General features: G+C 37.5%; 1 long non-coding RNA gene across 2 annotated transcripts in view; it reads left to right on the top strand.

Moving 5' to 3' along the window:
- The first annotated feature begins 2,941 nt into the window (after window positions 1–2,941).
- LOC126508285 (uncharacterized) overlaps window positions 2,942–15,919 on the top strand; it is a 65,736-nt gene continuing 52,758 nt past the window's right edge. For both annotated transcript variants that reach the window (XR_007593765.1, XR_007593766.1), the window contains exon 1: window positions 2,942–3,245. This is a non-coding gene — a long non-coding RNA (uncharacterized lncRNA). The remainder of the gene's footprint in view (window positions 3,246–15,919) is intronic.

Raw genomic sequence — 15,919 nt, forward strand, 5'->3', positions numbered from 1 at the left:
TTTACTCTGAGTAGGTGCCTGTCTCTGTGTTTGAGGTGTGTTTCTTGTAAACAGCAGAATGTTGGATCCTGCTTTCGTATCCAATCTCTTAGCCTGTGCCTTTTTATAGGTGAGTTGAGCCCATTGACATTAAGTGATATTAATGACCAGGGGTTGTTAACTCCGGTCACTTTTTTAGTAGTAGAGTTCGTGTGCATCCCTTCTTTGAGTTGTGCTGGTGAAGGGTCTCCAGATGTCTGAGTTTTTTTATTTGTCTGTTAATGCTTTCTTTTTGTTTATAATAGCATGAATTGATATTATAGTGATAATGAAAAGTCAAACATACCAAAGGGAAGTCTACACACCCCCACACCCACACACACAGACAGACACACGGAATTGATTTTGTATTATCCTTGCTTTCAGCTATCCAATGGAAGCATCCCTGTTTGGGAAAGGCATCACTCACACAAAGGGGGGACTTTATGTTCATGCGGCGTCCAAATGCATTCAGAAATTGTCAGCACATACTCTACATAAGAGCAATCAGTCCCCAGAAAGGAAGTTTGACTTGACCCAGCAGCAAGTACCTGTTCAAAACTCCGTAAGCTCTGGGGTCTCCCTTCAGCGGGACAGCTGTATCCTCCCTGGAATAGAATTGTTTTTCCTTTCCAAATGACAGCTGTTTTCTGTGCTTGTACATGTTCATTTGAAGAATTAATGGATGCCAGTGTCCTAATTTGTGTATGTATTTATATTTCATTATATGTTTCTATGTGTGTTTGTGTAAGCTTATAAACATAATTTTGTTCCTAATGTCTCAGCTATCCTCAGCAAAACCTATCAATTCATAGAAATCTTACTTAACAAATCGCCCCAGACAGACATAATTTTGTAGTCTTCTGTGATTTGTATCTTATCTGAAAAATACTCTCCTATGGGCCAGCAAATGTCAGGTATCTGAAGTAGATAAAACCAGGTAAATAGTGTTTTTCTTAGCTGCCATCCTGAGTCAGCCGATTTCTGCCTGAATATATTACAGGTCTATTACACAGTACTTATTCCTCCCAAATGTTTCCTTTCCTAACTTACTGTGTCCTTCATCTGCTTCTCTATTTGACTTCCTAGATGATTTTGACTTCCTCAGTGACAGCTTATTCTTACATAACATCTCATTGACTTGTCCCCCAAGACAGCAAACCATATTTGATTTTTGTTTTCTCTTTTTCTCTCTCTCTCCCTTCATTCTTTCCTTCCTTTTTTCTTTCTTCTCTTTCTTCCTATGTTTTACTTTCTATTGTTCTGTTCTCTTTTATGTTTTATGTTAATTAATGAAATTTTTTTCCAGTCCTATCACAATTTCTCCTCCTTCTGCTCCTCCAAGTTTCTCCCCAAACCTGTACACTCCTCATATTTTCTTTTTAGAAAAGAGATTTCTCCCATGTATATCAGCCAGTCGTGACACAACAAGTTATAGAAAGACTAGGCACTTCCTTTCTTATTAAGGTTGTACAAGGTAACCCAGTAGAAAGAAAAGATTCCAAAAGCAAGGAATAGAGTCAGGGCCAGCCCCTGCTTCCACAGTTAGGAGTTCCATAAGAACACCACCACACACCTCTCATATATATTTATTTATGCAGAGGCCCTAAGTTTGACCCATGCAAGCTCTCTGTGAGCCCTTATGAGGACAAGTTAGTTGAATCTGTGGATTTTCTCGACTATGCCAGCCTAAAGCCAAAGTCCTTTCACAGTTTTTCCTTAAAACATGGTAAAGTTTATCACAGCACTAGTCCGTGAACCTTGTGCCAATTTCTATTTCAATGTATCTGTCACCATGCTAAAGTGCCGTGACCAAAGTAATTTGAGGATAAAAAGTTTGTTCTCATCTGACAACTCAGATCAGATTGATCGTTGAAACAAATCAGGGCAGAAATTCAAGGCATGAATGAAGAGACAGGAACAGAGAGGCCATGAAAGAACATTACTGACTTGTTCCCAAACCCTAGTTTAGCTTTCTTATTCCATCTGCCCAGCTTTGAATCATACACAATGATCTGGGCTTTCACAAATCAATCATCAAAGAAAATTCCCTGCAGTTTTGCCTCCTGAGCAGTCTTTTAGAGCAATTTCTCAATTTCAGATATTTCTAACTTTTGTCAAGTTAAAAATGTCTAAACACTACAATTGATAAATTCTGCAGAGACCTTTTTTTTTTCTTCATTTTCCTCTCCTTTTGATTTTACCTGAGTGAGAAGGAATCATGTGTGTTGAGGCAGATAGAACTTAAGTGGGACATTTTATTAAAAGAAAGGGAGGGAATGGGTAAAGTCAAGGGAGAGAAAGGAAGAGAATACAACGGAAAAGAAGAGGAGAGAGAGAGAGAGAGAGAGAGAGAGAGAGAGTCCTGACTGCCCCTTCAGAAGAACAGGGGGGAAAGAGAGCAGGAATGGGCAGAGTTTGTCTCCTAAATGAACCTTTTGCACAGAGACTACATAGTGATGTAGCAGCCATGGGACCCTGGGCTGGCCTGCCTGGGTGCCTCTTGGCAGGTGATAGGGGCTAGTATAAAGCCCAAACTCTCACATTCTCATCTTTTTCTTATTATAAAAAGGTGGGGTAAATTAAAGATGACAGCAGGTGGGAGAGGGAAGGAGTACCACATCCTCAAGACTGTTCCCTGCTGATCTGGAGCGTCAAAAATCTTCATGGGATCTGGGATGTTGGCCACGTTGGTTGTGTCGCTGTCTGGACTATGTGGAACCTGGCACCTCTTACCAGGGCCCACAGATGTGAATCCGTTCTACCTTGACTAAAGGTCAGAGAGTTTGAGCCTATTTTTGTTCTCTCAAAGTTGTTGACAACAGGTGTAGCTACAAAAAAGAGATCCTGACCTAGGGTGTGGTTAATCAGTAATTTGAGTATAGAGGTGGGTCTGCTCCACTTCGACCAAAGGTCAGAGAATTCATAGTTCCTGCTGTCAAGCTGGCAAATTTTAACATCAAGCTGCATCAGCATTCTTGAGAAGGATAAAGTTTTATCTCAATTAATAATTAAAAGTGCCTAGACAGCCATCCTGGGGTCCCCCATGGTTGTTGAGGGCAGGTCTTCTGTTGCTGTCATGAGATCTGCCAGGCTTCAGAAGATACTGTGGATTGGAAGTTTATAGAAAGACCAGTCTACCTTTTCCTAGGCAACCTGAGGCAGTTAATTCCTCAGTATGCTGTTTCCCATGGTCTGAAGAGGACTTGGAGCAGTTGAGGTGAGAGGTAGGTTTGGTCAGTGGCTGGCAATGCCACTTTGAAGCAAGCTCTGGAAGGAAGCTCTTCTGTGCCAATGCATCTTCTTTAAAGGAAATAGGGGTGGTGGATGGAGCCAACCTGTTTTTATTACAAAAAGCATTCCCAATAATTAAACATTTTAAATGCCATATTCTCTAGATCTCTGAGGTTTTGAGAACTTCTGTATATGGATATATCTAAGTTATGACTACAGTATAAGATCTGCCTGGACAGTTGGACCCAAACTGAGATGTCTCTAAGTTAGCTTTTGTTAAACTGAAATAGATCTTTATAACCTTAAATTTTTATTAATATATAGAATATATTTTAAAGCAGAGTTGAATCACATATACAGTATGTTGTAACAGCTCTAACCATATATTTTTATCATCATTTAAAAGTTCATACCAATTTAAAGTATTTGAGACTTGTTTTCTTAGTCTAGAAGGAGATACAATGAACAGAGTCTATTAGAACTGTTAAAGCATTTTTTCTTAGACAATAGCTACACTTACTCACAAACACAGACACATACACACACACACACCACACACACAGACACAGACACACACATATACACATATATGTATTAAATAGAAATTGTGTGAATAAGAAGAAAAGGAAACAAGTGTGTGCTGATTAACGAGCTTGCTTCTCCATCTCTGACTTTCACATATCAGACCCAGCTGCCAGTACTGAAAGGCAAAGCTGATGTGTTATGGTTGAAAGAGAGCTGTTAAAGACAGGTAGAATTACTGCATGAAGTCAGTGCTCTGGTGGGCCCTGCCAAAAAGCACATCACTGTGCAAACAGGTCACATGCAACAGAGTCAATAAGAGGAATTAGAGATAAAAATGTAAGTAAAAGGTGAGACAAGGCAAAGAGAACCCTTAATAAAGATGGTGACTAGGACACCTGGCCTTTCCTTTTTTGCCCTTAGTCAAGATGGTGGAGGCCACGTGGTCACCGTTAGCAAAAATGGCGGTGAGGTCATCTGACTTGCCCTTAGCCATGATAGTGCCTGCTCACAGGTTGCAAGGTACTGAGAAACCATGTGCTTTTTTAGAGTAGTCATGCAAATATGAAATAGATCCAATTAACAAGACAGACATACAGGACACATAAAACATGAATTTAACAGTCAGAATCACACTACTGTGGCCACACCATTCACACATTCTTACATGAAGCAGACAGGAAACATCTTGAGCATACACTGCCAGCCTGCAGCTGGGTAGGAGAGAGGGATCTGTCACCCTGGACTGGATGGTGGCAGAGACAGGACAAACAGAAGAGTGAGACATTTTGAACAGGAGTAAGAGATGTCTAGTGAATTAATCACAGTGGGAGGCAGCAAGAGGCCACTGTGGTGGGCAGGAGAGAGGCATACAAGCAAAGAAAACAGGAAAAAGAGCAGAGGCTGCACTTCTGGTTATGGATCACTGGTGGAATGTAGCATAAGAATGTAGGGTACTAATATGGTTTAGTTTATGAGGGGTGGATGTGTCACGGTTTCCGTGAGTGAGTTAGAGAAGGTTCAAAGTCTGAACTCCAGCATCCCAGAGATTCAGCATGGACCACAGTTCAAGATGGCCTTGCCAGGAGCCATGGTGAGTGAATGGGTGAGAGCTGGATGCCTACATAGTTACATGGGGAGGGGGAACCCAAAGGATTTTGAGCCCTAGAGACACATGATTACCCAACACCGGGAATTTCAACAGGAGCTAAAAGGCGAGAAATCATAATAGTGAGATTAATCCTCATTCATAGAAAACATGGCCAGAGAAGTATGTACTGTGTGTGGAGGTGTGTGGGGGGGGGGGCGGCGTCTACTGCTCTGCCAATGTTGGGTGTAGAATTCCAGCACTCCTTAGTTGGAAAAGTAACTAGATTGAAGGATTGCAGGATCTCCGCCACTCCCAAGACTGCCAGCAGGCTGGAGGAGCTGCAACGGAGAGCCTGCTGAGTTTCTCGTGACACCAAATGTTGGAAATGGCACTAGGGGAACTTTTGTTGGAAGCCCCATGATGGGTGAGGGACAAACACTGTCAGGCAGCTGTGGAAAGACTTATTAGGGGTGGGGAGGGCGTGGAGAAAAAGAAGGGAGAGAAGGGAAGAGAAGAGAAAGAGACAGAGACAGAAAAGAGAACAAGAGAGAGACAGGAACTGCCCCTCCAGAGGAACAGTGGGAAGGAGAGCAGGAATGGATACAGCTTGTCTCTAAATGGACCTTTTGCATCTACATAGAGACTAAGTAGTGAGTGGACTGGCCAGGGTACCGTCTGGGTGCATCAGGCCAGCATAATGCCTGAATCCTAACAATATGTCTCTGAGATTTCCCTTTCCTAGCAGAAAAGTCTTGCTATATTGACTTTTCTATTATCAGTCGTATTTTACAGGTTATAGAGTAATTTATATTCTCCTACACTGCCTTAGATCCAAAAGAAGGTAAAGAGGGTGGGGTATGAAGAAAATGAAGTTTTTGTTGATTTTTTTTTTAATCTGGCTGTATGTTTGTTTCAGTTTTATTTCCCCCAAATTCCACTTAGTATAGAACACAGACATTTTCTTTACTGTGGAACTATTTACATTTCTCTGGTTTCCTGAATTTGCATCTCTAAGAACTCTAATGAATGAAGATACACTCTTACTTTTTTCCATGTATATTTGTGTTGATCCTTAATCTGTCTTTTACCAAGCTTTATGATCTTCTTGGGATGGAAAATGGTATTAAATCATCAAAAAAGCTCCTCTATATGAAAATGTATAGGAAATAAAAAAAAATCAATGTGTTGAGTCATCCAGTTCTGAGTGGCATGTGTGGTAGCTAATATTCCATTCCCATCTTACCACTTTGGTTCCTAAGAGCTACGGGCAGTTCTTGCTTCATACTTCATGAGTATGGCTTTTATTCCAAGGTTCAGGAACTGATTTTTAATACTGTCCAACAGTCAGCAAATACAGAGCCTCCCAACTTCTCAGCACATGAAGATAACAAAGAGATGGCAAGAACCACTGAATTGTGGTGATCCTATTGAGGAAAGGACAGGTCTCACTTCTGAACAGGAACATGGCTCAGTGCTCCAATTAGTAGACCATACAGAGAAACTGTAACAGTCTCCACTTTGATTCCAAGCCCACTCTCCTCTCCCTTTTAAGAGGACACCAATTTTCAGTTTTTATTTAATTATTCCAAGAACACAGTCTTCCTAATTATTAACGTTTTCTTCACATTGGATTTACAAACTATCTCTTAGTATGTGCAACATGTGTGGATAGATGCTATGCTGTGCTTTCTGCTTGGAAGATTCCTTTCAAGAGAAACTGTTATGTCCTCATTGAAGACACCTTATTATTTTCTATGGCATCAATTTAAATGGGTCAATTTAATTTAAAGTTCATCACATATTATCAGAGCTATATTAATAGTTAAAATGGCTTATTTTATTTTTGATTGGAATATGTTAATTTTACACATTGTTTGGGATTTAATTGGTATTTTAACACATACATACAATGTGAAATCGTGTAATCTAATCTATTATCTGTGTTCTGCCATTACATAACCATTTGTAACTTCTAGTTACTATACTTCAGTCTCTACACTGCTTCTAGACATATCCTATAGTTCAAGCTACCACATAGCAAGTAATGAAATTTTCTCTCCTTTATAACTATATAGCATTCTTTTGGATAAACATACATTTTCTTTGTTCATTCATTCATTTATTTATTCATTCATTCATTTATTATCTTTTCATGAACTTGTAGGCTGTGTCATCTTTACTATTATGAGGAAACAAACAAATATGAAACACATGAACATGACTTTTTACTATGTTTTTTTTTATTTTTTGCACATTTACCTTGGAAGATCATGTGACAAATCAAACTAAGCATTTGATGACATTTCACAATCTGAAGGGAGACAAGATGTCTATTTTCAGTGATTTATTTCTTGTGTGACTAGAAGTTTAGCAGCAGCAATTAGGGAAGAAAAAATAAAGCACCTCCAAATCCAAGAGTGGGAAGTCAAATTATCCATTTTTATATGTGTTAAGATTATATCTGGAGAAAAATCTAAAGATTGTATTTGATATGATACAGAAACTCAGTAAAATTTTGGGAAAAAAATTGGCACACAAAATCCAGTAACATGTTTACATACCAATAATGAATTTACTGAGAAAGAAATAACAAGAAAAACTCTATCCCGAAAGCTATAACCCAAACAAAGCCTAAAATTACTTGGGATATATTTAATGAAATAATAAAAGACCACTACAATGGGTGTTATAAAATGCAGTTGAGTAAAATTTAAATTGATACAATTTAAATCCACAAAATTCCAAAATTATAGAATCAGAAAAGCTAATATTGGGTAATATCCACAAAACCCAAACAATTAATAGGTCCACTGTAGTCTGAACTGGATATTTCTCACAGAAACAGAAAAATTATTGCATTCATGTTTATTTGTTTTTCCTCAATTTTATTTCCATAGTTTTTTTTCTTTCCCTTACCCATGTGAAGAATATTACTGATGCTACTGAAGTGACTTTTGGTAAGAATATTTGTGAAAACAGAGCTCCATGTTACAGAATATGATGTTTTTCTCCACCTTATGTCTTGATGGTTCCCATGATATATTTTGTCAGTATTGCAAGAAGATAATTTTGTTCATGACTTCAACTTTCTACATAGTGCACAAAATTCCTTCATCTGTAACTATCAGTTTCTTTTGTCAATTCTTTGTCTGATATTGTCTTCCCTACTCTCTGACAATCATGAGCACAAACACGTCAGGAGAGTTTTACCCGATCTTCTCTGCAGCTACATTGCCCCTGGCTGAAAACCTCTCCAAAGCCAGAGCAGTAACTTGTGTTCTTCCCAACAGGGAAGTTTACTCTCCTCCTGTTTACTAACACTGTATTTTCAGACTTTATACTTTGGATAAGCATGTTTAGAATTCAGTTATATTTTCCAATGTAATTGTACTTCCTTATTTCTTTTGAATTTTGAAAGTTTTTACTTTTTTAATACTAGGTTTTCCTCAAACATGCTTTTACTAATATTCTCTCCTAGTTTGTTGCCTCTCTTTTCAATCTTGCAAATACCTTTTGTAGAACAAAGTTGTTAGCTTTGATGAGATACAACTTATCAGTTTTTCTTTTAATAATATTTCTCGTATGGATCATAATTTTCATCTATTTTCTTTTGAAAGATAATTTTATGTTTCAATAATGCATTTTAGTTTTTTTGTAAAGTGTGAACCACGACCTTGGGTGTTCTGTGTTGGTTTGTTTGCTTTTCTTTTCTTTCACATAGCTGGGTAATTGTTTTGGCCCTATTCACTGTAGGAATAACATTTCCTTGATGTTTGATACTCAAAATAGACTTTTTTTCTAGGTACAGTCTTTTTAGGTAGACCTTGTTAGCCTAGAACTCTGTGTATAGACAAGACTGGCTTCAAATGCACAGAAATATATTTGTATCTGCCTCCATAGTACTGGAATTAAAAGTATGTGTCACCATACCTGACTGTAAAACTTACTATCTTAGGACAATAAACACTGTCTTATAGCCAACACAGTTATGCATAAATTCTTTGTTTCTGGTTAACTTTTCATAGAGATTTAAAAAAAAATATTTTTCTCCAGAGGACCTGAGTTCAAAAAAAAATATTTTTCTCAATCTCAAATCTGTAAAAAAATCTGTAGGTTTTTCTTATGTTTATCATGTTTACATTTTAATTTTATTGTATTACTTGAGTTTTAGAGTAATTTTTATGAATACAGTCAGCTACAGCATCTTTCTTTTCAACATTATATATCATACTCAAAAATTGGTATCTGCCCTTCTTGTGTTTTATGCTTGCTTCTACCGATAAAATAAAGAATTCTTTGGATCTAATTGTATACTTTTTACCTTTTCTTGATAATTTCCTATTTACCAAGTTCAAATAAATTATTTAAATACACCTGAATAGCTAAAAATGTTAATATTAAGTAGAAAATCATAGTTTTTGTTTCTTTAATATTAATGTCTAAAATAAGCAACGTTTGTCAAAACTTTCTGTAATTTGATAGTGTTTTTTCAATAAACAGTCTGGCATCTTAAATACATATTTTTAAAATGTATTCTTGCTATCCAGTCTCTACAAGCATTTGATATTTGAATTGTTTTGTGATTTAATAAAAACTTTAAATTACAAGTCACAAGAAGAGTGACCTTACTGCTCATGTCCCTGTTTCACACCACAGTTACCTCATTAATGTGACATTATATTGTCAGTGAAGATTCCTTAATACTCTACCTTGGAGGTAAAGCAGGACTCTAATCTTGGCACCAAGTCAGACTAATTAATATATTCTCCTGATATCCAGAAATTGAATGTTGCTATAGGGCAGCCCCTCACAGAAAGGCTCTGTATAACAATGTAGATGGTACATACTCTAGATTTGAGTTTACCTATCAGTGTTCAATCATTCATTCATCATCTTTCTTTTATGTCCTGCTGTGGGATAATGGTCTGTACCCTGTCACTTATATTTTAAGTAAATGCTGATTGGCCAGTAGCCAGGCAGGAAGTATGGGTGGGGTGACAAGGCAGGAAGTAGAAAGGTGGCAATGAGAATTCTGGGAAGAGGGAAGTGCATTCTGCAGTTGTGACTCTACCACAGAGGAAGGAAGATGTGACTAAGACTGCCTTGCCAAAAAAGATACCAAGCCATGTGGCTAACTCAGACAAGAATTATGGGATAATGTAAATTCTAAGAATTAGTAATTAAGAAGCCTGAGCTAATGGGCTAATCAGTTTATAACTAATGTAGACCTCTGTGTGATTCTTTGGGACTTAATGGCTGCAGGAGTGGGCAGGACAGAAAACTTCAGTCAAGTTTGCCCTGGCAATGCTTAAATATGCATAGGCAGCCCATTTATGGCAGCTACCCAGTTGCTCCTATTCAGGGCAGTCCAAGATGTTTGTGTTATTGTCAAACCAAAGATTCTACAGCTTTTTTAATGCTATCCATCCAGTGTTTTCTGGACCTTTCTCTTTGCCTTATCCTATGCACTCCTCCAAGCAGTGCTATCTTCGGTTATCTGCTGTCATTCATTCTGAAAATGTGGCCGAAGTATCTAAAGCACCATTGCCTCCATCTTCTGTAGATGGAGATGTTTCATAATGTCATCGTAATGCAGACTATCTCTTCGTGTGATGCCTAGAATCCCTGAAGACACAGCATCTCAAACAAATTCAGCCTCTATCCTGAGACACGAGTGTAGGGATGCTTCCTCTCACCGCTACTCTTTAATATATTCCTGGAATTAATAATAGCAACAGCTCTGGAGGATGAGGAGATAGGCATGCACATAGGTGGTGTGAAAATCAGTAACTTGGGTTTCCCTGACGATACAGCACTACTTGCTGAAAGTCTTAATGAGCTGCAGGCCATAGTAAAAAGGGTAGTGGAAGTAAGTGAAAACCTCGATGTGGAAGGAAACATTGAGAAGACTGAGATATACCACATGGGAAGGGCACATAAGGATTTTAACATTGTAATAAAGAATCAGAATCTCAAGCAAACAGTCAACTTTGGATATCTGGGAGTAAACTTTAGTTTAAAGGTGGGAACTATTTCAGACGTCAACAACAGGTGGATAGAGAGAGCGAGGGCCACATTCCAGGCACTAGGAAAGGTTTGGCCAGCCAAAGACATAACAACAACAACAAAACTACAAGCATATGAGACACGTGTTTTGAGCTGCCTTCTTTACAACTCTGAAACCCTAAGGCATATCAATTTGATTTATGAGTGTGTCAATTATCTGTCCTACTGAAATTTCATCCTTATGAAAATAATCTCACTACAAAATAGATTCATACTCAATATTGGATTTAGTGAACAATTAGCTGTATGATAATGCTGTGTAAGTAAAAACTAATTAATGTGTATACAGACAATTATTCATGACCACATAAGACATTATGCCTCTAGAAAGATATGATTCCACAATTTCCTCCTATGGGTGATATAAACATTTTAAATTCTTGTGTTCATATTTTGAGAAAATTATGTTGCAACATATGCATATTATGCACATACCCTTATATTTTAAATAAGGAAATATTTTTGTGACAAATTGGTAGATGGGAGAAAATAAACAAATAAACAGTATATTTGGAAATAGTGGAAAGATAATAATATGGACACATAAAAAAATAGAACCTGAATTTTATATCTTACAAATTGAAATCAAGATTCCTTTTTAAGAAAACTCACGAAAAGTTTGAGCAGGAGAGTAAAGAACGCAATCTGTCATTTGATCTCCTTGCTGATTCTAGTATGGCATTACAGTATGATAATTGAAATAGTAACACTCATTTGAGTGTGTCATACAGTTTGGCTTGTTTAAATATGCCCTTACAATCTCTTCACATATATTTTAGAAAATAGTATGTTGAAGAAAATAACCTAATTTCCTGAAGGCTTCTTTTGTCTTTCTAGAATTCTTAATTTACCATGCAAACCATGCCACTTATATCATAGACAAGAATAATGTGCTTGATAGGATGCTGGGAGAAGTGAAAATTGGTGAGTCAGAACACGTGGCCATGCTACTCTGAAATGTGTTACGGTAATGGCTGTATTTGTTTGCTTTCTCTGTAGTGTTTTTTCTAGCTCTAACCATAGAATATGGAGGGGCAAAAGCTGAAGATGGCTAAAAAGTTTCCAGTTCAGTCTTGAGGCCGGTATGCTCTGTGACTGAGAATCTGGGAGGGTGTGCTTGATAAAGAAGTCCTGTTTCAGACAGACGCAAAGGTACAGATTATTCATTATCAGAAAGAACTATCCAGGTTCCCTGACTTACACAAGCTTTTTCTTTTTGGTGTTGGAGTATATTCTTAATATATTCCCACTACAGATATTATGAATTAGTAGATCATTCTTCATGGTCTTTTGTAACAAATGCAGCCGTTTCAGCACTCCAGTGAGGGAGATAAACGTGGGTTTGGAAAGGCTGCCTTCAGAGCCATTCTGAATTCTTCATGCAAATGCTCCACCCCACCCACTCTCTGTTTTCTACTCTGCATATCTAGTACAAATTGGTCTTTAAGAACATTTATAAACCCGAGTCTAGGGATCCTAGGTGTGTAGAAACAGCTGGGTGAGCAGCAGAAAGTGCAGCTCTGTGAGGAAAACAAACATAAATAATCCAGCATTAAGCATGATAAGGAACAGTTGTTATTATTTCTTCTATTTGGTAATTAGTAATCACATGAAATGAAAATTGTTTCCTTTTGGGCAGCTTCTGCATCATTTTTGTGTGGTCTCACCTGCAGAGTTACTGATTTATCATTGAGAACTTTATTACCTTCAGTAAATTATACCTTTCTGTGACTAAATGATCAGTGAAGGTCTTCGAGATTCAGTACCTCAACACAAATTAGAAGGAATAGTTTATATTGATTTTACTCTGACCTGAACTTTTTTTTTTTTGTTCTGAGTGAGTGGAGGGATAAAATCGCATAAATGCATCCACTCTAGTCCCAGAAATTCTATAAAGCTGAAATGGCATATTCATTTCTCATCATAAGTCAGACATGTTCTGTGCTTTGTTGAAAGTTCATAGCAGTTGACTGTTTACTCTGCTCTGCAGTTTCACAATCATTTTAGAATAAAGCACTTCGTTTGTTTGTTTTGCAAGTACTTAAATTGGTCATAGTGGCCAAAGCCTATGAGATTTGCTGAGGAGTGTAAGGTAAGAGGACTCTAAGTTTGAGGTCCCAGCAAGCATGGGAAACCTAGAGAGATCTTCTTTCTCTAAAAGATAAACTAGGAGAGAAACAAACAAAAAGAAAATGAAAATGAAATCAAGAACAGTGTGCAACTGTTGTCATGATCACACAGAGTAACATGTGAGTCCCTAGCTTCAAACCTATGCAGCTAAAAGAAAAAAACAGGCTCAGGTGGGGAAAGCAGTCAAAGCTCTGGCAGGCTCTCAGGCTGGGTGTGACCACTAGCCCACTGAGAAACACTGTGGATGAATACATTTAAGTGAGGATTATTTATGAAACTAAGATAGACATTTTACTATTGTGCATTGTACTTGTAACTTGTTGTTTTACTGTGTTGATTTGTAAACTGTCGTGATTAAAACTTCTGACATGTTTGGGACAAAAAACAGTCTCTATTGGCTAATGATTTTGATACCCGAGCTACTCTGCATATTACCAAAGGAAAAAAGCTAAATGCCATCCCCCCCCCCAAAAAAAAAAAACCTTTTAATCATTGATGGTCCCCTGTCTCTAAGACATACTAGTGCAGCGGTGCCTCAAGCTTGTGGGAGTAACCAATCAACATCTGATTTCACTTAAGGCCCACTCCATTATATGGAACCCAAACCGTACAATGCTTGGATGACCGGGAAACTGAGACTAAATAGCCCAGAAACCCACGGTAAACACAATCAGTACTGTTCAACCAAAGAAACGTGAAGCAAAGTGACTCCTAATGACATTTTGGTATACTTAAAGATCAGTCTCTCGCTCAGTCATAATATGAGAAACTTCTTCCTGTAGCAGGTAGGAACAAATAGAGACCCACAGCCAGACAATATACAGAGTTATAGACCTTGGAACACTCATCCCTAAATGGGATGTCTCCATCAAATCCCTCCCCTTATGGCTCAGGGAACTCTGTGAAAAAGGAGGCATAAAGAATATAAGAGCCTGAGGAAATGAAGTACCCAAAAGAAACAAGGTCTTCTATACAGAGCAGGACCAATGACGTCATTGAGACTCAATGAACACATTTAAACTCATTGAGACTAAGGCTAACATGACCAGGACCTGCATAGGTCTGCACTTGATGGTATCCTACAGCAGAAAGAAGAAGTGAACATATGCTCCCATTCCTAACCAGGAAACTGTCTCCAACTGATAACCACTTGCATATGAAAATTTAATTTTCTCCAAAGAAATCTCATTGGGGAAGAAACCCATAGCTCTTAAGACAGGCTGCATATTCAGGAGATGGCCCACAGAGAACAAACTCAAATATATTTTTGGAAGTTCCTTTTCTCATAATGTCCTATAAGGGGCTTTTCTTTTTCTTTCTTTCCCTTTAAAACTTTATGTTTATCTATCTATTTATTAATTTATTAATCTTTTCTTTTTTAATATTACAGGTCTTTGGATAAACATTAGAGCATCCAGTTTTGTGTTTTTATGGCATTCTTCAATGTACAAATGATGAGTCTCTGCTCCAGTATCTGATGTTTGTGCCTTTTATTGGGCTCTTTTCCTTCTTTTGATTTGTTTTGTCCTAGTCTGATGTGTTTGCTTTTGTTTTATATTATTATATAATATTTTATCTTAATAGTCTTCCTCAAATTCCTATTTGTTTTGTAATCCAAGATCAAAAGCAGATGGCTCTGGATAAGAGGGAGATGGGAAAGAATAGAGGGAGGGGCAGAGAGAGGAAAACAGTAATCAGGATATATTATACAAGTATCTATCGTAATAATTTATTTATAATAAAGCCTTAAACACTAACATTTCTTTAGACTTAAAGAACGTAGCTTACCATATGACCCTCCAATCATGTCTGAAATGGTGACAAACTAATGAACCTCTTTATCATTATTCTGTCTGGGTGAGACCGAGGCTGTCCTGTCTGTGCATATCTGGCTAAAGCCATACATATCAAAACTTACTGCATTTCTTTCCTGCTACATGAGGCCAGGACACTCTACGAAAACAGTCTCCTGAGTGTTTACGTAGTTTTTCCTCATTTCAGAGAAGCCCTTTGCCCCTTTGCCCCTCAACTTACTGATTTTGTAGAGTGGTGAGTGAGGAATGGGAGGCTAACTGGATAAACTCATACATATTCATACAAGAATACAGAAGTGGGCACATTCGTGAGAAGGCTCAGTTAAAGATCATATATCCCATTTGAAATAATGTTAAATCTAAAGACTTCGGGTAGAAAATTTAGAATTATACAGGCAAAATGAATTCTAAGTCACCTAGTAAAAGGGTATGCTTATGACTTCCTTATTTGGGAGGGCTCCTTTTACACTCCTCTAGCAGCCTCTATCTAAAGTAAAAAGCTAATAATAAAGCAACTTGTAAAATTCATTGGATCACTTAAAGTAGCAGCTACTTCCTATCATTTAGGCTATAATCCCTTGACCCTACATGCAGCTAAGTAGAGGATGCTGCTCATTCAAATTCAGGAGGAACGTCAGGTTAATCCTAACATTTGCAATTATGACAAAGAAATAGTTTTAGAAAATGATTCTTTACTTTCCTTGTGTAGTACTGAAATACTTTTATTTTCTGTCTGCACTGTTTCATATTCTTTCCAATTCCCTATAATTGTGATTTACTGTGTAAGTAATAAAATACTTATTTTTTACTTAATATGGTTTTACTTATATTTTGATAGTGAGCCTAGCCTATGAGGGCTGAGTGATTTCTATAGCAATCACGGAGCCTGCATGAATCAGTACTAAGTCCTTTGAATATGTGTTATGGTTGTTGGCTTGGTATTTTGTAGGAATTCTTGACAGTGGGAGTAGTGGGGTCTTTTGTTTGCCCTTGAGATTCTTCTTTTTTTTTTTCATTTTTTTTATTTTATTGAGAATAAGAAAAA

This window comes from Alexandromys fortis, unplaced genomic scaffold (assembly GCF_014885135.2).
Source record: "Alexandromys fortis isolate MF-2015 unplaced genomic scaffold, M_Fortis_MF-2015_v1.1 scaffold_61, whole genome shotgun sequence".
Lineage (NCBI taxonomy): Eukaryota > Metazoa > Chordata > Mammalia > Rodentia > Cricetidae > Alexandromys > Alexandromys fortis.